Here is a 22,585-nt window from a genome sequence, read left to right on the forward strand (position 1 = left end):
TCACATTCACTCTTTAAGTGTCACTGGAATTTAGGGAGGGGAGCAAGTTAAATCTTGGATACTGCAAAAAAGTGCAGTCCTAAAGATGTACGTGATATGCTTGAAAAAAAAAAAAGTGTTTACAATTTTTGGAGTGTGAGTAGAAACCACATCATTTATGAGGAAAAGGCCCTAAAGATGCCTTTAATTCCAGAAATCAGCCACAGCCTAGGACCCAGCTGTCATGGGCGGATACACACCACCTGTCATTGCCATTTTAGTTTATGTGCATATAGCAGAGACGTCGCAGGTCCTGGTAACTGTTTTAGAACAGGTGTTCAGAAAAGGCAAGTTTTGTTTAAAGTAGAGGCCTTGACACACAGATGCAGGGAGCTCGTGCTGTCTCAACTCTGAAGGAGTCAGTGTCATTGCTTCCCCTAGATGTCCCCACGCTGCTACACCGCAGCATAAACTGTGCACCAAAGGTGCTTTTTACAACAAAAGAAATAGAAAAAAAAATGAATGTTTTTTTTTAAGAAGTCCAGAAATCAACTCACAATTTCTTTAAATACAAAACATGTAAAATATTTTATGAAACGACTATATGCACCCATTAGTCTCCATCTCCTTTTATTTTTTATAAATTTTGTGAAACTTTTTACATGTAGATTCTACATATACTTTATTCAAGTTATAGATAATAACATCAAAATTCCAATAACCTCATCCTACTTTCTGTATTCTGAGCTTGCTTGGATTTATGACTTGGTCTCTGCCCTCAAAACTAAAAGTTAACAGCTATTTATTCACATAAGTCCTCTGCACCACTCTCTCTATTTGCTCTTTGTGAATGCCAATCACCTGCATGCTCTACAGTTTGATATTTTCCACAGATTTTGGATACACTGTTCTGTTCTTAATGTTGTTCGTTTTTTCATTCTTTTCAATCTTTTTATTTTAGAAGAGTAATTCCTTTTGACATACAATCAAGTTCACTATTTTTGCTTGGGTTTGTCTAATCTACAAACGAACCCATAAAGCACACTTCTTAATTTATGTTACTTTGTTTTTTGTTTCTAACAATACATTTGATTCTTTCTTAAATATTTCATTAAAAAGAGACACACAGAAAAAAGGAACAGAATTGAGAGCCCAGAAATAAAATCACTTTTATATGGGCAAATAATTTTTGACTAAGGAGCCAAAAATATCCAGTGGAGAAAATAAAACCTCTCCAATAAAAGGTATCGAGAAAATTGGGAAGACATGTGCAAAAGAATGAAACTAGAATGCTCTTTTCCACATATATAAAAATTAACTCAAAATGGATCAAATACCTAAATATAAGACCTGTAACAATAAATTACATAGAAGAAAACACAGGCACTACACTTATGGACCTTAGTCTCAGTGAGGAGTTTATGAATTTGAGCCCAAAAGCAAGATAAAGAAAATCAAACATAAATGAATGGGTCTATATCAAACTAAAAAGCTTCTGCATAGCAAAAGAAACTGCCAACAAAACAAAACAAAAAAAAAACCCACCTGAATGGGAGAAGATATTTTTAAACAACAGCTCCAACAAGTGATCAATATCAAAAATATAGAAAGCACTCATACATTTTAACAATAAAAAATAAACAATCCAATTAGTACATGGGCAGAGAACCTGAACAGACACATTTCCCAAGAAGACATACAAATGGCCAACAGATATATGAAAAGATGCTCAGCTTCACTGGCTATTAGTGAAATGCAAATCAAAGCTACAATGAAATACCAACTCACAACTGTTTGAATGGCTACTATGTACAAGACAAGTAATAACAAGTGTTGTGGAGAAAAAAACCCTTATTCACTACTGGTGGAAATGTAAACTGGTACAATCAATATGTAAAACAGTATGGAGGCCAATCAAAAAATCAAAAATAGAATTACCATATACTCCAGCAACCCCTCTTCTGGTTATCTAACCCCTAAAACTTGAAAACATGTATTTGCAAAGATATATGCACCCCTATGTTCATTGCAGCATTATTCAACCAGTTCCCTCCAGATGCAGAATTTGATGAATACCACACCCCACCACCACACATTAAACCTTTTATTTTCTAAGAGAGATAGAGAAAATGGATCCTAGCATAGTTTAGCAAGACTTCCCCTGTTCCAATCATCATCATATGGATCATTTCTGATATTCCCTTTCAGAGCCTGATGAGGAGATTCCAAAATGGCGGTGGAGTGAATGGAAACTACAGAGACCATCTCCCAGGACCAAACTGAAATTACAACTAAAATAAAGACAAATCATTGGGAAAAAGCAACAGAAAAGCAGCTTGTGAGGACCATATAACCAGGGACACTGAATCAATCCTGGTAGGATTGCGGAGGTGCGAGAGGGGGCTAGGAGCCCATGGACAGCAGTGGTCATAGCTGTGAGCAGTGCAATTGGGGTTAAAATCCCAAGCGCATTCCACAGCACAGAGTGCCCAGACAGAGCATTAAAATAGCCACAGCCACTCACCTTCGGCTCTGGCTGAGGGAGGGTAGACTGGACTGGAACTGTGTGGGGACACTCAGGATTTGGAGGGTGCACAGAGTTTTTGCTGAGTTGCAGCCACACAGGACGGTGGCCATCTTACTCCTTTCCAGGGCTCTGGGGAGAGAAGGCAGCCCATTTGTCAGAGATTCAACACCACCCAGGTGGGCCATTGAAACGCAAATTGAGGCTTCTTAACAACCAGCATCTACCCCACTCTTGGTAAATTCCTTAACACTGAACACCTGAGTAAATTTTTCATTCAACTAAGAAACCAAGGCTCTTCAAGCAACCTAGACTAATAGACTCCAGGCAAAAAGCGAGAGAATAACTGAACCTTTCTGGGGCTTGCAAATCTACCCAGCTGTGTTTAACATGGGTCCTCCCATGCTCATCCAAACCCAATAGAGGGAGCCACAAACAACAGAACACAAACATCCACAGGGAAAATTTGGCAGGCTCCAAAACCCACGAGATAGCCAAAATGGTAAAACAAAAAACCAAATCCCAAATGAAAGAACAAGAGACTTCTACTGGAGATGAAAAAAATAAAATGCAGTTAAGCAAGTTATCAGAAGTAGAATTCAGAGCCATGATCTTCAGGAAGATCAACAACATGAGTAAGGACATCAACACCATGAGTAAAAACATGGAAACATTGAAAATCAACCAATTGAAAATGAAAAACCACCAAGAAGAAATGAAGAATGTCATAGCATAAATAAAGAACACATTGGAAGTATTAACCAGCAGAGTAGAGGAAGCTAAGGACCGGATCAGTGAATTAGAAGAGAGGGTAGAAAAAAATGAACCAATCAGAAAACTGAAAGAAAAAAAAAAAACAATTAAAAAATAGGAAGACAGCTTAAGAGAACTGTGGGACAACTGGAAACATAATAATATTTGCATCATAGGAGTCCGTGAAGAAGTAGAAAATGAGCATGGATTAGAGAATATATTTGAAGAAATAGTGACAGAAAACTTTCCTAATTTGGTGAAGGAAGAAGGCATTCAAGTTCAAGAAGCACAAAGAGCCCCAAGTAAGAAGAAACCAAACACACCCACACAAAGACACATAGTTATTAAAATGCCAAAAATTAAAGACAAAGAGAGAATCCTAAAGGCAGCAAGAGAGAAGCAACAGGTTACCTACAAAGGAAACCTTGTAAGGCTTTCAGCTGACTTCTCAACAGAAACACTACAGGCCAGAAGGGAATGGCATGAAGTAATCAAGGTCACAAAAAACAAGTATCTGAATCCAAGACTACTCTATCCAGCAAGGTTATCATTCAAAATAGAAGGTCAAATAAAGGCTAAGGGAATACATTAGCACTGAACCAGCACTGCAAGAAATGTTAAAAAGACTGCAAGAAATGTTAAAAGGATTGCTGTAATTAGTAGAAGAAATAGGAAGAAAAATAGAACCACACTAAACAAAAATGGCAATAAATTAGTACATATCAATTATCACTTTAAATGTGAATGGTTTGAATGATCTTATAAAAAGACACAGAATAGCTGACTGGATAAGAAAGCATGACTCACATATATGTTGTTTACAAGAGACCAACCTCACAACCAAAGACTCACATAGGTTGAAAGTGAAGGGATGGAAAAAACTCTTCCAAGCAAACAGAAAGAAAAAAAAACAAACGGGGTAGCAATACTCATATCTGATAAAATGATTTCAAAATGAAGGCCATAACTAGAGACAAAGAAAGCCACTACATAATATTGAAAGGATCTATCTGACAGGAAGATATAACCTTGGTAAACATATATGCGCCCAACATAGGAGCACGAAAATATATTAAAAATTTTCTGGGGGACTTCAAAGGAGAAATCTACAGCAATACAATTATAGCAGGGGACCTCAACACCCTGCTAACATCACTGAATAGATCCTCTAGACAAAAAATTAACAAGGAAACACAGACTCTAAATGAAGCACTAGGCTGCATGGATTTAATAAATATCTACAGAGAATTACACCCCAAAACTGAAGAATTTACATTCTTCTCAAGTGCACATGGGACATTCTCAAAGATAGACCACATGTTAGGGCACAAACTAAGTCTCTACAAGTTCAAGAAGATTGAAATTATATCAAGTATCTTCTCAGATTACAATGACATGAAACTAGAAATCAATTGCAACAAGCACATGCAAAGACATTTGAACACATGAATGCAAAATAGCATGTTATTAAACAATGACTGGGTTACTGAGGAGATCAAAGAAGAAATTAAAAACTTCCTGGAAACCAATGAAAATGAACACACAACACAAAATCTATGGGATGCAGTTAAGCGTTTCTGAGAGGGAAATTCATAACACTACAAGCCTACCTCAAGAAACAAAAAAATTTTCTAATAGATTATCTAACCTCACAACGTAAAGAACTAGAAAGCAAACAAAAAGAAGACCCCAGAGCAAGTAGAAGGAAGGAAATAGTAAAGGTCAGAGCATAAATAAATGACATAGTTACCAAAAAAAACAATTCCAAGGATCAATGAAACAAAGAGCTGGTTTTTCAAAAAAATAAATGCAACTGATAGACATTTAGCTAGACTTACCAAGAAACAAAGAGAACCAAAATACACATAATCAGAAAGAAAAGTGGAGAAGAAACAACTGACAACACAGAAATACAAAGGATTGTTAACAAATGTTGTGAATAATTATATGGCAACAAATTCGACAATGTAAGTAAAATGGACAAATTTCTAGAAACCATTGTCTTCCAAAACTGAACTGGGAAGAGATAGAAAACATGAATAGACCAATAACAACGAAGGCAATTGAAGGTGTAATGAAGACTCTTCCAGCAAACAAAAGCCCTGGCCCGGACGGCTTCACAGAGGAGTTTTACCAAGCATTCAAAGAAGAACTAACACGCATTCTCCTCAAACTATTTTTAAAAAATTCAAGAAGGAAGATTTCTAAACTCATTTTATGAGGCCAGCATAATTCTCATTCCTAAACCAGAAAAAGACATTACAAAAAAAAAAGAAAACTACAGGCCAATATCCCTGATGAAAAAAGATGCCAAAATCCTTAACAATATATAAGCAAATCAGATCCAGCAATACATCAAAAAAATTATTCACCATGACCAAGTGGGATTTGTACCAGGGATGCAAGGCTGGTACAATATTCGCAAATCAATAAATGCGATACACAACATAAACAAAATGAAAGATAAAAACCACATGATCATATCAATAGATACAGAAAAAGCTCAACAAAATCCAGCACCCATTTCTGATAAAAACGCTCAGCAATTTGGAAATAGAGGGATGATATCTCAACATAATAGAGGCCATATATGAAAGTCCTACAGCCAATATCATGCTCAATGGGAAAAAGGAAAAGCATTTTCCTTAAGCACAGGAACAAGACAGGATGCCCACTTTCACCACTCTTATTTAACATAGTACTGGAAGTCTTAGCCACAGCAATCAGACAGGGAGAAAAAATAAAAGAGATCCAAGTTGGAAAGGAGGAAGTGAAACTGTCATTATTCGCAGATGACATGATATTCCGAAGGACTCCATCAATAGTCTACTAGACTTAATAAATGAATTTGGCAAAGTAGCAGGCTACAAAATTAAGGTCAAGAAATCGATGGCATTCTTATACACCAATGATGAACTCACAGAAAGAGAAACTAAAAAAAAAAATCCCATTTACCATCGTGGCAAAAAAATTAATATAGCTAGGAATAAACTTAACCAAAGAAATAAAGGACCTATTCATAGAGAACTACAGGTCATTGTAAAAAGAAATAGAGGAAGATATAAAAAAAAGTGGAAGCACATACTTTGTTCATGGATTGGAAGAATTAACATCATTAAAATGTTCATACTACACAAAGAAATCTATAGATTCAATGCAATCTCCATCAAAATACCAATGACATATTTCACTGAACTAAAACAAATATTTCAAAAGTTCATATGAAACTAAGAAAGACCTCGAATAGCCACAGCAATCTTGAAAAAGAAGGACAAAGTAGGTGGGATCTCAATACCGGATATCAGGTTATACTACAAGGCTATTATAATCAAAACAGCCTGGTACTGGCACAAGAACAGGCATATAGACCAGTGGAACAGAACGGAGAACCCAGAAATGGACCCAAGACATTATGCTCAATTAATATTTGATAAAGATGGCAGGAGCCTACAATGGAGTAAAGACAGCCTCTTTAATAAATGGTGTTGGGAAAATTGGACAGCTAATGCAAAAAAAAAAAAAGAAACTAGACCATCAACTTACACCCTACACAGGAATAAACTCAAAATGGATAAAAGACTTAAATGTGACTCATGAATCTATAAGAATCCTAGAAGAAAATGTAGGCAACAAAATTTTGGACATCATACGCAGCAAAATTTTCACTGATACATCACTTAAGGCAACAGAAACAAAGGAGAAAATGAATACATTGGATGACATCAAACTAAAATGTTTCTGCATAGCAAAAGAAACAACCATCAAAATGGAAAGGCAACTCACTGTATGGGAGAGCATAATTGCCAATGATACATCAGATAAGAGGTTAATTTCCAAAATATATAGAATGCTCATACCATTCAACAAAAGGAAGACAAAGAACCCAATTAAAAAAATGGGCAGAGGAACTAAATAGACACCTCTCTAAACAGGACATACAAATGGCCAATAGACATATGAAGAAATGCTCAACACCACTAATCATCAGAGAGATGCAAATTAAAACAACAAAAATATATCACCTCACACCTGTCAGAATGGCCACTATCAATAAATCATCATACAACAAGTTTTGGTGAGGGTGTGGAGAAAAGGGGACTCTGGTACACTGCTGGTGGGAATGCAGACTGGTGCAGCCACTGTGAAATACACTATGGTGTTACCTCAAAAAATTAAAAGTTGAACTGCCTTTTGAGCCAGTGATCCCACTTCTAGAACTATATCCTAAGAAGTCTGAAACACCAATCAGAAAGAATATATGTACCCCCATGTTCGTAGCAGCACTATTTACAATAGCTAAGATCTGGAAACAGCCCAAGTGTCCATCAGTAGACGAATGGATAAAAAAGCGGTGGCACATATACACAATGGAGTACCATGCAGCTGTAAGAAAGAAAGATCTCTCAATCTTTGAGACAACACGGAGGGACTTGGAGCGTATTATCCTAAGTGAAACAAGCCAAGCAGAGAAAGACAAATATCACATGATCTCATTTATAAATGGAATATCATTAACATAATAGTCTGAGGAACAGAGTGGACCCAGAGGTGTGGAGGTAGGGTACAGACTGACAACCCTCAGGAGAGGCGGTGGGGCTGTGGGAGGAGATAAACCAGAGAACTTACATGCATGTATGCATAACCGATGGACATGGACAATAAAGCTGGGGATCGCGTTGTAAGGAAGGGGAGGAGGGTGTCAATGGGAAAAAAAGGAGAAACATCTGTAACAAAGGAAAATAAACAGAGCCTGATGGAGTTTCTGGGAAAACAGCTTGCAAGATGACAAGAACTGCCCGATGACTGTGGCGCTCTCTGAGTCACACTCTCACAGCAGTCAATGCTGATAAGCACCCATAAGCAATTCATAAGAAAAATAACAAAAACAAAACACAACTTTGTTTAATCTTCCTCTGGCTTACCTGGCTTCTGGTTGTGTGTGCCTCAAGTGGGTAAATGATAGGGCTCTGTTTTGTTCCTGCATGTACTTGTCTCTAAATTCTGTGATGAGTTTCCCTGTGACAGCATTCTATATAGGTCAAAGCAAATCATTGGTTTTTAGTAGCTCATTTTTTTTCTTTTTGTTGTTAGAATCAGATAAACATCTTTTTAGCTTGTGACTTCTCCAGGTTGAAACCAGAAGTTATTTTTTTTACTCTTTGAAGAATTAATGGTTTTATCATAAAAGGCCAACTGAAGTCCCCCAAAATATTTTATCAATTTAGTTAGATAAGGTTTTCAAAATACCTCTAAATTCCTTATAGGAAGGTGTTTGAATGAGTCAAGTATAGATATCAGAAGTTGATATATAAGATAATTGCAGTTTTTGAGTTAAGAGATGGTGGTGGTTTAGAAAAAAAATAATAGTTGAAATAGTATGTTTGAATAAATATACACTGAAAAGATTTATGATATATTTGGAAATATAATTAAAAGACTTTCTGACAGATCATTTATGGAGAGTGGAGGAGAATGGGATGATGAAGACAGTTTTCTGTGACTAAAGTGGTAGTATTTGAAAATATAGTAAGACTGGATAATTAGTTTGGGGAAGCAGAATATAATTAGTTCATTTGAAAAATAGTCTTGGGTTCACTGCTTCCACACAAAAGATAAGGCTATTATTCTCATCCTCTTGTGATTGGCTAAAACCAGCAAAGGTGATAATTCCAGATCAGGTATTTAATTGTCAATGAAAAACACTCAAGAGGTCTTTGTACTGATTTCAGAGAGAGAAAGGGAGCGGGATCGACAGATAGAAACATTGATGAGAGAGAAACATCCATCAGCTGCCTCCTGCACGCCCCCTACTGGAGACTGAGCCCAAAACCCAGGTATGTTCCCTGACCAAAATTGAACCAGTGATCTCCTGGTGCATGGAATGACACTCAGCCAACTGAGCACACTGGTTGGTTTAAGAGCTCTGTTTTTGTTCACTGGAACAGTTATTAATCAAGTTAAAGAATGTGCTGCTCTGTGAACCTAGGTTTTGGAGTGACTATGATTTATAGTAATGTCTATGCACCCTCAATGTACAAGTAGCATTAAAAAAAAAAAAAATCAGAGTTTGTCATTTGAAGCTGCTCAGATTTTATGATGTCTTCCCCTGTAATAGCATAACCTAATCGACAATGACTTGTCAAGCAAAAAAAGTCCATAGTTTAGATTTGCACATTTTAAGTTTGGATATAGAAATATCTATCTTGCAGTTGGATGACTAAATGCAGAAATCACAGTGGAAGCATGATTTTGAAATAAATTAGAAAATTGTTGAAATGTAGATTTTTAATGTCATGAAACTGGACAACATTGCCTAATGACAGTTTAAAGAAAGAAGAGGAGGCAGGACCTGTGAATATTAATAAATCTAAATGTAAAAACGAAGGTATCTGATAAGATGATAAAGATTAGAGTATATTTTATGGTCCACAGGTTGAGAACAGAGAGTATTTTAGAAAGGTGGGAGCAGCCACCAAATTCAAGAATTGCTGAAAATGTCAAAAAGGTAGGAATTAAATGTCACTTGAATTTAACAGCATTGAGAATATTAGATACCTTATAAAAAGTGTTTCAGAGATAAAGAAATAAGTGAGACTGAAGCAAGGAAAATAAGGTGAAAAATTCAAAGAGATATTTATCATTTTCTGTCAAGCATATTAAACACCAGTGAATATCTGTGTATATTTATATTACATTTATATGTACATGTGCATTTATATTTGTATCATACATGTGTGTGAATTTACAGATGTTATTTGTGGATACACATGTATAAATATATGACATAAACTTATATGTTTATATATGTACATATATGTGAATTTACATATATAAAAACTATAGTCTAGCATTATTTTATAATCACATATTTCCCTATATTCTTTGTAAAAATATATAAATATGTGAATTACTTTGCTCAAGTTACCCAGTTAGTAAGTAGTAAAGTAAAATGTAAAATTAAGAAATCTGCTTTTTTGAAAAGCAGTAGTGATTTGGTTACAGAAATTTACATGTTTGGGTTTATATGTGCCATTTGTTTTATCTTTTTCTTTTTTTTGTACTTTTTTTTGCTTTGCTTTATGAAATACTTATGAACTATAGTTTGCATTGAGAAAGAATTTTTTATAACTTTTTAAATTATTTTGAAATTATACTTTAACTTTGTTTATTATTTATTTATTTGAATTTTATTTATTGATTTTAGAGAGAGACACAGAGAGAAATATCAGTTCGCTGTTCCACCCATTCACACATTCATTGATTCATTCCTGTATGTGCCAGAACGAGGGATCTAATTCACAATCCTGGCATATCCGGACGATGCTCTAACCAACTGAGCTACCTGGCCAGGGCAAAATTATGCTTATTTTTAGTTATTATTAATTTATTCTTAATTTTTTTATTTCTTCCTTTTATGACTTTTGTGATTACCAGTACCATAACTGAATCCATTTATTTTGACTTGACATGTACAAAACAAGCGATAGATTTTTTTAGGTAATTCTTCACACTCTCTGGTAATAAATGTAATCTTACTTATAAAAACAATTTCTTATAATATCTGTACCCTCTTCAATACCACTATAAAGAATAATCTTTTGAAATATAATAAATATGAAATTATTGGGCAGTTTAATATATTCTGTTCTTTATATTAATAGGCTTTATGATGCTATATCTAAAAGAAGAATCTTTTATCTTGACTTCAGACTTATTCACATACTAGTTAATCTGATATATTAATATTTTACTTAAGTGTTATATATCATTATATAGTATTGTGTTATATACATGTACTTATATTTGTAAATATGCTTGTATTTATATTTAAATTTTGAGACTGTATATTTGAGCATGCATTTTGGTTTTCTTTAATATAATATAAACTGATTCAATATAAATTTAAGTATTAACAACTTTTTTACCTCAAAATCTTCTAAAATAGGGATGTGTTGTTCTATATTTTTACTAAATTTTGATGCAAATCTGATTTTTATTTGTTCATAAATCACGTGTGTTTGGTATCAAATTATTAGGACTTTGATCTCATAATTTAAAGGTAATCTCTTTTATAATATGTTTAATTTATATTAATTTTCCATGAGTTGTTGTTTTTTTTTTTTTTTATCCTCATCCGAGGACACTCTTCCATTTTTTGTTCAGATAGAGTAGGAGGGAGTGGAGAGAGAGAGAGAGAGAGAGAGAGAGAGAGACATCGACGTGAAAGGGACACATCAAGTGGCTGCCACCCACACGACCAACCAGGCCCAGGGACAAACTGCAACCAAAGTACGTGCCCTTAGCGGGATCCGAACCCGGGTCTCTCTGGACCGTAGGCCGACGCTCTAACCGCTGAGCCAAACCGGCCAGGGCTTCCATGAGTTTTGAGTCAAATATTTTGAGATTTTCTTTTATCATTGAGTTCTGTCTCAACTATACTTACTCTTTATTCTACCTAATGCAATGTATAATTCTTATTTGGATGTGCATGTCATCTCCTCTCTATATATAATACTATATGTCTCCTTAGGTGAATCAATCAGTCATGAGGAATATTTTCTAATGTCCACATATTTGTAGGTAGCAGTGTTCCTAAATGTTATACCACTACATAACAAACATTCCCCATATCCAATTTACAATAAGATTTTCTTCAGTTTCATTTAAGTTTTCACCTTAAGCATTCCAAAGTACACAATATTACTAATAGTCTGTCCAAGGGATTGTAAGCCTTCACTACAGTGTAGGAAGATAGGTTAATAAAAGACAAGGGAGAAAACTGGCTAACCTTAATTAAACCAGGAAATGACAGCTTCCCAGAGACTCCAGGGGAAAGCCCCATTGTTTCAGAAGAGGAATTAACATCTCTACCTCCTTCCAAGTAAGCAGGGAGTACAGCTTTACAGTCTCTCAAGGGAACAACAGTTGGCTGGTTGTTCGCTGGATATGGGTAGCTGGGGTCAGAGAAGGGGGAGGGGTAAACAGTAAGGTGGAAATTCCTTGGCTGAGTGCATGCAGTAGAAGCCAAGATGGCTCAGGGTAGGACCTTCTCCAAAGTATATGCCGGTAGAAGCCAGATGATGAGGCAGAATTATGAGATGTGCAGTAGGAGCCAAAATGATGACCATGCAGGGGAGGAGTCTAGCCTGGGGAACTCTGGGGAAAGGATCAGATAGGGTAAGGACACAAAACCCAGCAGATCCAGAAAAGTTTTTGGAGAAGGGGAGGGCCCAACATGGCCCCAGGAAAAACCAGAAAACAGGTTTGACAGTTTGAAAGAGCCTGCTTTCTTCCAAAACCAAGAAAATACATAGAGGTTTAGCAAGGACCTGGGCAGCTGCAACTGGAGATTGCCCACTCTCCACATCCTTAAGGACATATTATTTCTTTACCCTCAAACAAATCTTGCCATTATGTTTAAACTTCTCCCATGCATGAGTCCCTGACATTGTTTTCCCCCTACTGCACAAGGGCCCACTTTCTCCAGAAACAGCTTTCCCTTCCCATCCTCCAGCCCCAACCTCAGTATCTTGCCCCAAACCACTCTCATGTTTTAGGCAGTTTTATGGTAATACAATCTATATTTGTTATCTGTTGATGCCCAGTGACTTTTAACAATAAATATATATTAGCTCATAGTTTCAGGGGGTCAAGGTTACAGAAGTGACTTAGTTGGGTGTCTCTGACTCAAGAACGACCATGAAATGGAAGTCCAGCAGTCGACCACAGCTGCAGTGTCACCTGGATGTGGGATGCAGAGGGATAAACATCCAGGCTCACTTACATGGACATTGACAGGCCTTCCTCCTTTGCCAGGTGGTCCTCTTCCCAGTGCTACTTCACAACCAAGTAGCTGATATCCCTCAGGATGAGTAAAAGAGTCTGAGAGAGTGCACGTAATAAAAACTTCAGCCTTTTGAACCTAATCTTAGTAACATCCCACTGCTCTGTCATATCACATTCATTGGAAGCAAAACCTTAAACCCAGTCTGTACTCAAGGGGACAGGATTACATAAAGTTGTGAATGCCAGTAGACAGTAATCACTGGGGCTATTGTAGAAGCTGCCTATGACCAAAAGAAAAAAGAATGTCTTATTGTACAGATATTTCTGCTTCACCTCAGGGGTCAGTGAAAGAAAAATAACATTCTTTTACATGTTATTTATATAAAACAAATTTATCCTTTTTTAGTTATCAAAGTAAGAATATACTCCTAATTCTCAATTTAAATATAGAACATGTAGGCTATGAAGAAATTCATCAAAGATTTTGACATTGTGAAGTCTCATAATTTCAGAATTGTTTAATTTCTCATACTTTATGTTTATTTATTGGTATATTATAAAGAAATAAATAGAGTATACTGTAGTGATGACTAGCCGCATTCTGTTTTAGATGGGCCTACTGTTTGCTGGAAAATAAAATAAGGTGGTGGGGAATGTATTGGTAAAGTATTAATTATATTCTATTTGTCTGAAGTATTTAAACCATTTCTACCATTATGGGTTCAATTGTGTAAATAAACTATTTACTAAGTAGTAAAGCATATTATCATGAAGTTATAATGGAATTTAATTAAATTATCACAGACATTAAAAATCTATTGTTGATTTTTTAGGTAGTAGCCACTTCACTTGGTTTCATGTCCTGTGTAATGTAATGAATAAGCTACTTTTTTTTTTTTTGTCATGACACTTCTGGTAAGATATATAAAAATATCACTTAGTCAAATATTTTGATACCTTTTAAATATATTGCTTGAAGTTGACAACTTCATTGATTACTGCTTTTGGGTGTGACCCTCTTATGCACCTTCTGCAATTCATCAAGCATGTTGATGAGAATACCATGTGAGATGATGCCAAAAGGTCTTAGTGTAATACAGATTTGTTAGATTTTTTTTCTTTCTTCTTATCTAAGAAGCTTGTCATCTTGTCATCTTGCATGAGCAATGCTTTCAAGTTGAATGAATTTGAGATAGGAAGAACAAATATGCCGCCAGTAGCCATACTTTATAAAAGCTTGACTAATGCTTAATGCTGAATGTAGTGGAAGGACTGCTGACATGAACTATTTCACCTTGTAGAATTTAATTCTTCTTTTTTTTTTTTTCTGTCCTTAGTGGAGATTGAGAATGAAATCTTCACCCACAGCACACAAAATTTACAGTTCCTTAAGCAAAAGGTGCTGACCATAAATTCTTTCCTCATTACTCTTTCGATTCCAATGTCCTGGTCACTTACATCTATTGAATGCATTAGGCTTTCAGTATGATGCATATTGGTGTTCTTGTTTGACAGCCGGAGCTGACATATGAGGACATTCTGGAGACCATTCAAGGGCTGATGCCCTTGGGTGAGGCTGAGAGGTAGATGACTTTCAGTATGTGGAAATTGGTTTATATTTCTTTTGGAGACCATGGAAGTAATCATTACCCTAGCTTTGTAAATATCTACCATTGTAATGGATAAACAAATAACTAACAACACAAACTGATTCTCCAGCAGGACATGTAACATCTAAAGAAAATGATGTTCCAAGTTTTTGATTATGTAAAAATTAGTGATATGCGAAAACAGATGGTCAATACATATCTGAAAAGTTGTTCTCATTAGTTATCAAGGCAAGACATTTTACATGAGATAAAATATCACTATATGCCATTAGGTTGGCAAAAATAATTAAATCTATCTATCTATCTATCTATCTATCATCTATCATCTATCTATCCATCCATCTGTCTAATCTATCTATTCATACATCTTTCTGGCAGTTTTTAAAGCTAATGGATATGAAGATGAAGTGGTAAATAAGTTTTCATAGAATCCTACTGGAAATAATAACAAAAACAAATTGTTTGAAAAGCCACTGGGCAATGACTATTGAAACATATGATTTGGCATCCCTGTCTTGTTTCTTATTTCATAGTTATAAAAACACTTATATATAGGATATTTAGCATATAGTATAAACTATATACCATTAGGCATAATCTCACTAGGTATCAGTTACCTCACTCCATGTAATGTAGTACATGCATGTTTAAGGAAGATAAGGTTTTAGAATTTTTCACATTTTCTGAGGATGATTTCAAATGAAAATTTGACATGTCAAAATTTCATAAGAACAACTAAAATCATGTATGAAAACATTCATTATGAAGTACCTTTATCTTATACATAACAATTTTAGAAATTGAAGAAACAAGAAAATGTTTGGGAAAAGTAAGCTGTTCAAACCATATTTTACTTTTAAAGACCAAAATTAAAACCCAAGCCAAAACAATTATTTAAGAAGGTAGCCCATAATGCATTTTATAACATAAATATAAAAATTTACACACAAAAACTTGCCCATAGGAATACTATAAACTGCCAAAATTTTAATAATTATAGAAGAAAGATTTTATAATTTCTCTAAGTCATGAATAATGGGAATAAAAGACTGCAAAAGAGTATTTTTCAAAAAATATTTTTCTATCACATTCTATTGATTAGTGATATTATTAAATTGCTACTTCTAAATAAAGTAAAATATTCAGACATCCAGAACATTTAAATATTTGCATCACAGTGGAAAAAATTAGGTGTTAAATATGATTCCTTGGTTATTAAATGATTTCAGTCTCCTACACATCATAGTGAATCTAACTAAAAAATATTTATAGGTACTGGCCAGTAGAGCATTGTCCTGATACGCCAAGGTTGTGGGTTTGATCCCTGGTCAGGGCACATAAAAGAATCAACCTATGAAAGTACAAATAAGTGGAGCAACAAATCAATATTTCTCTCTCTCTTCTCCCTAAAAATCAATCAATAAATATTTATAGAATTCAGTAACAGTAAACAACAATGCCATGCAATTGTCATGGACTATACAATGAATGCAGTTGAAGATATATGTGATTTAGGAATACAAACATATATGTCTTTTACTCAACTACTTTTTTGTTGTTGTTGTTAATCCTCACCTGAGGATATATTTCACCATTGAATTTTAGATAGAGTAGAAGTGGGGGGGGGGGAGAGAGAAACATCGATGTGAGAAAGACAGAATGATTGGTTGCCTCCCACACAACCCCAACTGGGGCCAGGGATCAAACTTGGAACCCAGGCACATGTCCTTGATTGAGAATCGAACCTGAGACCCTTCAGTGCTCTAACCTCTGAGTCAGAGCTCAACTACTTTTTTATTCAGAAAATAATTATAGTACAAAAATTGAATATGATTATTGCTTTAAGAACAAAGAAAACTATTTTTTAATAAATTTTCTTCAGCCAAAATTAAGACATAGGACAGAATAATTTTGATATTACATAGTAATTTTAACAGTTGCTCAAACAAAATAGAAAAACTAATACATATTTCAAGTCTTCTTGTAAATAAAATAAATTTCAACAATGAACTACTTGCTTAACAATAAAAATGTAACAGAACTTATTAACAACCAACATTTATTTTCAACAACAGTAGTTTGTTGGCTGGTACCTACAGAAAAGTAATCAAGCACATTGCCTTGAAAATACAATAATTTCTGGGTTATATCTCCTATGATGTCCTCCCATTATTCTACTCTGAATGGAATGCTGTAACTAATATGCAGCTATTCAATGGTAACATTAAAAGTATTTAATATGCTATACAAACATTTCCCCAAACTATAAGGACAAGACCATAGTGCTAAATCAAATCAGTTACCAGGTCCTAAGGAATCATTGGTAAGAACTCAGAGTCAGGGGAAAGTAGATGGTTTTTTTCAACTCAAGGCCAGTGGTATTTCTACTATTTTGTAAACAGGGATAGTCAATGAAGAACCAGTTTGCATATTCATTTAGAAAAATTGAAACAAGAAAAGAAATTATTTATTCTGAAATTCAATTATATTGATATATCTACATATCTAGATCTCAGGTATAAATGTAAATTTTCATTCAAGTCTGAAAACTTATGTATATTCAAATAAGTTTAGAAACATAGAGTATATGAAAGAGTATATTTTTAAAGCCTTTTAAAGAATGTAGATGTTAAAATAAACTTCAGTTTTTAAAATTGTATAATCAAAATTATACAAAATTTATTAACATATTTTTTAATTCAGAAGTTGTGTGAACTGTGTATTTAACTTATGGTATCACCAAGAGCAACTGCAGTAGACTACACTGGCAAAATTAGCCAAAGATATCTTGTCAGTCACCATAAACTGAGTTTTGTCTTCTACCGAGTACTGAAATTATGTGGTAGAGGACTTCTACACCAGTGCAGGTGATAACAGTGCTAAGAAATTAATATTCCTGTAATATAATGCCCCAAATTATAAAATCTTAATAAGAAAATAAAGATATTTTTATAAAATTCATATTCAATAATTTATTTTAGCCATTTATTCTATGGTGTTGATATCTTGTGACTCAGCTTTTGTGAGATTAACAATCAGTCATTTGGTGACTTGCTACTATGTACATTTAAGGCAATCTTATTTTCCCATGATGTATTTTTAAGAAACTGAATAAAAATATAGAGAAATGTATAAAATGTAATCTACTTTCAAATTGAGAAATTGCAAAAATCTCAAATGTTCATGTATGTAGAGTTGATCCACAAACAATGCAGGAATTAGGGGCACTGACCTCTGCACAGTTGAAAATGCATGTATATGTTTTGACTCCCCCAAAACTTAAGTTGCTCTTCAGTACCAGTGGGGGGTTGGTTCCAGAAACTTCCATGGATACCCAAATCCACAAAGCTCAAATTACCTATATAAAATGGCATAGATCAATGCATAGAATCAGCCATACATTTCCATGGATCTCCAATAGTGGATAGACAAGAAGTATTTATTGAAAAAAACCTGCATATTTGTGGACCCACATTGTTCAAACATGCACTGTGCAAGGGTTAAACGTATATGTACACCACACACACACACACACACACACACGAGCCATGGAGGTATACTCAGCAACCTTACATCTCTTAAGGAGAAAGTCTGCTAAGAGGACTGCAATTAGCTGACAGTATCTAGCCTCTGCACCCTCAGCTTCCATTCCAGTGTTAGGCTGCTCCCAGTCAATGACACAGTGTGTTAGGAAAGTTTTCTGTCACTATTTCTTCAAATATATTCTCTAACCCTTGTTCATTTTCTTCTGGAACTCCCGTGATGCGAATGTTGTTATGTTTCCAGTTGTCCAACAGTTCTCTTAAACTGTCTTTCTGGTTTTTTTTAATTGTTTTTTTCCTTTTGGTTTTCTTGAGAAGGCAAGCTGAATAAGACCCTCGAGCCTGCCGGACACAGATGATCCCCTTATCTCTCAGGATTTTGTAAGAAGGTGAGCCAGGTGCAGCCCCTTAGGCAGGGCAACGACCCCAGCCATGGTTTTTGTAATGTAATTCCCATACATCTGCCAACACCTAAACTACAGTGGAACTGGAAGGCCCCAAATGCCCGGAGGCTTATCATGTATAAAAGGCGGCTGGAACCCAGGCTGGGGCTCAGCCTTTGGAGGTGACTCCACTGGGACAGCACCAGTGTGCATTAAACCTTTTCTAATCCTCTGAGTGCATTGCAATCTGTCTCTTCCCGCCAACCAAACTTCTGCCACAACATTTGGTGCTTTGACTGGGAAGCCGACAGCCGCACTGGCCATTTGAGCCACTGTTGTTGGAAACTGGTGGAAAGAAGCCACTGATTTTGGGATCCTGCAATGGAAAAGAAGGCGAGCCACTGGTGATTTCACTGGACCCTGACCCTCGCTGGGCCTGACTGTAGTCAGCCACTGCTGTGCTCTAACAAATTCCAGGGAGGATAGAAAAGTCTGCCAGGACATCAGATTAGTAAGTGTCCCCAGGGACACAGGACCAGGTTCAGGCCCACCTCTAAGGTGGAAGGGGAGCTCGATCACCTCCGGCATAGATGCCACACAGGATAGGGAATTCCTGGGTGGAAGTTTAAATTATGTGTGATTGTGTGTGTGAGTGACCGTGCTCCACAACGCCTGTTACGGAGCCTGCATAAGGCCCAACTTGTGCGCCTGTGGCAACCTCATACGGCTAAGGGCAGTATCAGGTTTTAGGGGACATTTGGCTCCACCAGCAAACCTGATCCAAGTCAGGGGCTCATACTGACCTGCCAATGCCAAGAGGCACCTAAATCCCTGCGAGGGGACCGGCTAGGTGGATGAAACAAGAGTTTCCTCCTGTTTGTCTTGTGACACCATTCACTGAGGTTTGCTTAACCATCTTAGATATCCTTATGGGGGGAGGTTCCTCTAAACCCACTGTTCTGGAATGTATGATAGCTCTGGCCAGTTTTGGGCAAGTACCTCAATTGCAGTTTATCGCCAGCCCTGGTCAGGTCGTGTGGGAGGCAAGCAGTTTGATGATAAAGAGAAAAGTATCTGCCGGTGAGGAATTAAAAAAAAGAGAGAATTTTATAGAGAGGTTCTCAGGAGATAATGGGGTCAAATTGACCCCTGGAAAATTGTGCACCCTCTGTGAATTAGAATGGCCCACTTTGGGTGTGGAATGGCCCTCTGAAGGCACTCTTGATGTCCCCACAGTCCAGGCCATGTATAGAATAGTCACCAGAGACTTTAGCCATCAGATCCATTTCCCTCCATAGACCAATGGCTGGAAATAGCCCAAATCAGGCCTTCTTGGGTCTGATTCTGTGTTACTAGTCAGGGACAGTGTGAGATCCTTGTGGCATAAGGTGAAAGGAAGACTTCACAGTGAATTAAGCGGCCCCCTGTATTACAAGGGGGTTTAGAAGAGGCCCCTCCACAGCCACCACCATGCACCCCACTACCTAAGAATGGGAAACCTCACCTGCCCAATAGCCCATCTCCATCATCTCACCCCCACAACCGGCTACTGTGCCGCCGGAGCCAGTGGGAAGATATCTCAGGTCAGCAAACCAGAGACCACAACTTCCGGCAGCAATGCAATTGCCACTGCGGGAGGCAAGGGGTCCACAAAGAATGGGCCCTGATGGGACCGTACAAGATGGGGGAGCAGTCTTCCAGACTCATCGCCCCACCTGGGTCAATTGTAGCGGATTGTCACAGGAGCCAAAAAGTGGCTCCAGAGCCAGGCGCCAGCTGGACGTCTAGAGATAGAAGCCTGGGCACAAGAGGCCTCACCTGATGAGGACCCCTCAGGGGGGCCCACAGACACAGAGAGGGGAGAGGGCTGGAGAGAGATAGACCAAGGCACAGAGGCGAAGCTAGCGTTTGGGGTGGACAGAGAGAGGCCAGTGGAGCTGCAGGAGACAGAGGCAGGGAGAGACAAAGACACAGGAAAGGAGGGTTTGCAGGAGCCAGACCACTAGGCACCTCTCGCAAGCCAAGGGGCAAGTTTTCTCCATTTCGTCTGAAGGTCCCCAGCCCCTCTAAAACTCTGCCTCTGACCCTGGCACTAGTCTGAGCACCAGGTTGCAGAGAGGAGCTTTCCACAAAGCCAGGGTGTGAAGGAGGTGGTGCCCAGCAGGACCCTACCACGTCCCAGCCAGACCCACATCCCAGGAGGGGCTGAACGGGCAGCTGGCTGTGGGGAGCCCAACCCCATCTGCTGCTCCCCACTGTGACCTTCCCTGGGCTGGTGTGGCTGCTCCAGCTGCTGCTGGCTTCCCTCCTGCCATCAGCTTGGCCGGTGTGGCTCAGTGGATTGAGCGTTGTCCCATGGACTGAGAGGTCCTGGTTTGATTCCCAGTCAGGGCACATGCCCAGGTTGTGGGCCCAATCCCAAGTGGGGGGAATGCAGGAGGTGGAAAAATGAGCACCCCAACTGCCAGCGAGGAAAACCAGGAAATCCTGCTCCATCCAGATGCTATCGGCCAGACTTCGGTTTCCAGATCATCCAAGGCAAACGACTGCTAGGGGCCGAAAGGAAACAGGCAGTCTGCGCTATTCTGGTTGGTTCCCACTTCCGGTGGACAGGTTCGAGAATTCCTGGGAGCAGCAGGGTTCTGTAAATATGGATCCCCGGATTTTCTGAACTTGTAAAACCCTTCTGTGAGGCCCTGAAAGGAGAAGAATAGGTGCCCCTTGTCTGGGGCCCCGACTGAGAAAGTATTTACCAAGCTCATGGTGGCACCAGCCTTAGAACTCCTGGACATCCCTGGGAGTCCTAAGCCAGGAATTTGGGCCTTGGCAGAGACTGGTAGCTCACCTTTCAAAGCAAATTGACCAGGTTGCAGCAGGCTGGCTAGTCCCCTCTCCCAGGAGGAGGAGATTGTGTTTCCTGAGAAACTCAGTGGCAGCATCCTGCCTGGTTTGGACATCCCTGCTAGGCTGTGGTACCAGTTCCCTGCCTTTGGGGAGACACTGCTGCTAGGGCTGGAGCGAGACCCAGGCGTGTGGGTCCAGGGGCTGACAATACAGTACCTGGGCCAGGCCCCTGAACTTCTGGGTGGGGCGGAGCCGGGCTCCAACCTCACTGGCACTGTCAATGGAGATCCAAAGTCGGTGTCATCTCTGCACTGGGACGAGGGAGCCCTGTTAGTGGTGCTGCAGTATCAGGGGACCAAACTCTACATCTAGCCCCTGGAGGAGGCACTTCTGACTGCAGGGGGGCCCGAGGCTCACATCCTCCAGAAGAGTCTCCTCCTGAGAACCCCAGGCCCAGACCCCTAAGAGCCAAACTCTGCTTCCCTGAGTAGATTCATGGAGACCCTGGTGGTCGCAGATGAAAAGATGGCAGCGTGTCATGGCACAGGGCTGAAGTGCTACCTGCTCACAGTCATGGTGGCTGCAGCCAAGGCCTTCAAGCATTCAAGCATCCACAACCTTGTCAGCTTGGTGGTGACTCGGCTAGTGGTCACCAGAGAGGAAGGGCCCTGGGTGGAACCCAGCGCCACCCAGACCCTGAATAGCTTCTGTGCCTGGCAGTGAGGACTCAACACCTCTGAGGACTCGGACTCAGATCACTTTGCTGTTCACCCGTCAGGACCTGTGTGTGGTCTCTACCTGTGACACCCTAGGCATGGCTGACGTGGGCACCGTGTGTGACCCGGCTCAGAGCTGTGCTCCATGTGTCGGTCTGAACAGGCCTGGGAGCGCCTGTCATCACGTCATGGCTCACATGGATCCCAAGGAGCCCTGGTCACCCCACAGTGCCCACTTCATCACAAATGTCCTGGCTTAGACAAGCCAGAGGCTCCCCTGCACCTGCCTGTGACTCTCCCTGGCGAAGACTATGATGCAGAACTATGGGCCCTAGAGAGGGCATTAGAACTCAGCAAAGACAATCACGTCAACATAGATAGATTCACGCTATGTCTTTGCCTCCCTACAAGGAAAGAGGGCTCCATACTGCAGGGGGGAAAGGAATAA

At 38.5% G+C, this 22,585-nt stretch overlaps 1 pseudogene; it reads left to right on the top strand.

Moving 5' to 3' along the window:
• Positions 1-223: 223 nt before the first annotated feature.
• On the top strand, positions 224-22,585 carry LOC118622348 (annotated as a pseudogene).

The sequence above is a fragment of the Molossus molossus genome, unplaced genomic scaffold (genome assembly GCF_014108415.1).
Source record: "Molossus molossus isolate mMolMol1 unplaced genomic scaffold, mMolMol1.p scaffold_m16_p_9, whole genome shotgun sequence".
Taxonomy (NCBI): domain Eukaryota; kingdom Metazoa; phylum Chordata; class Mammalia; order Chiroptera; family Molossidae; genus Molossus; species Molossus molossus.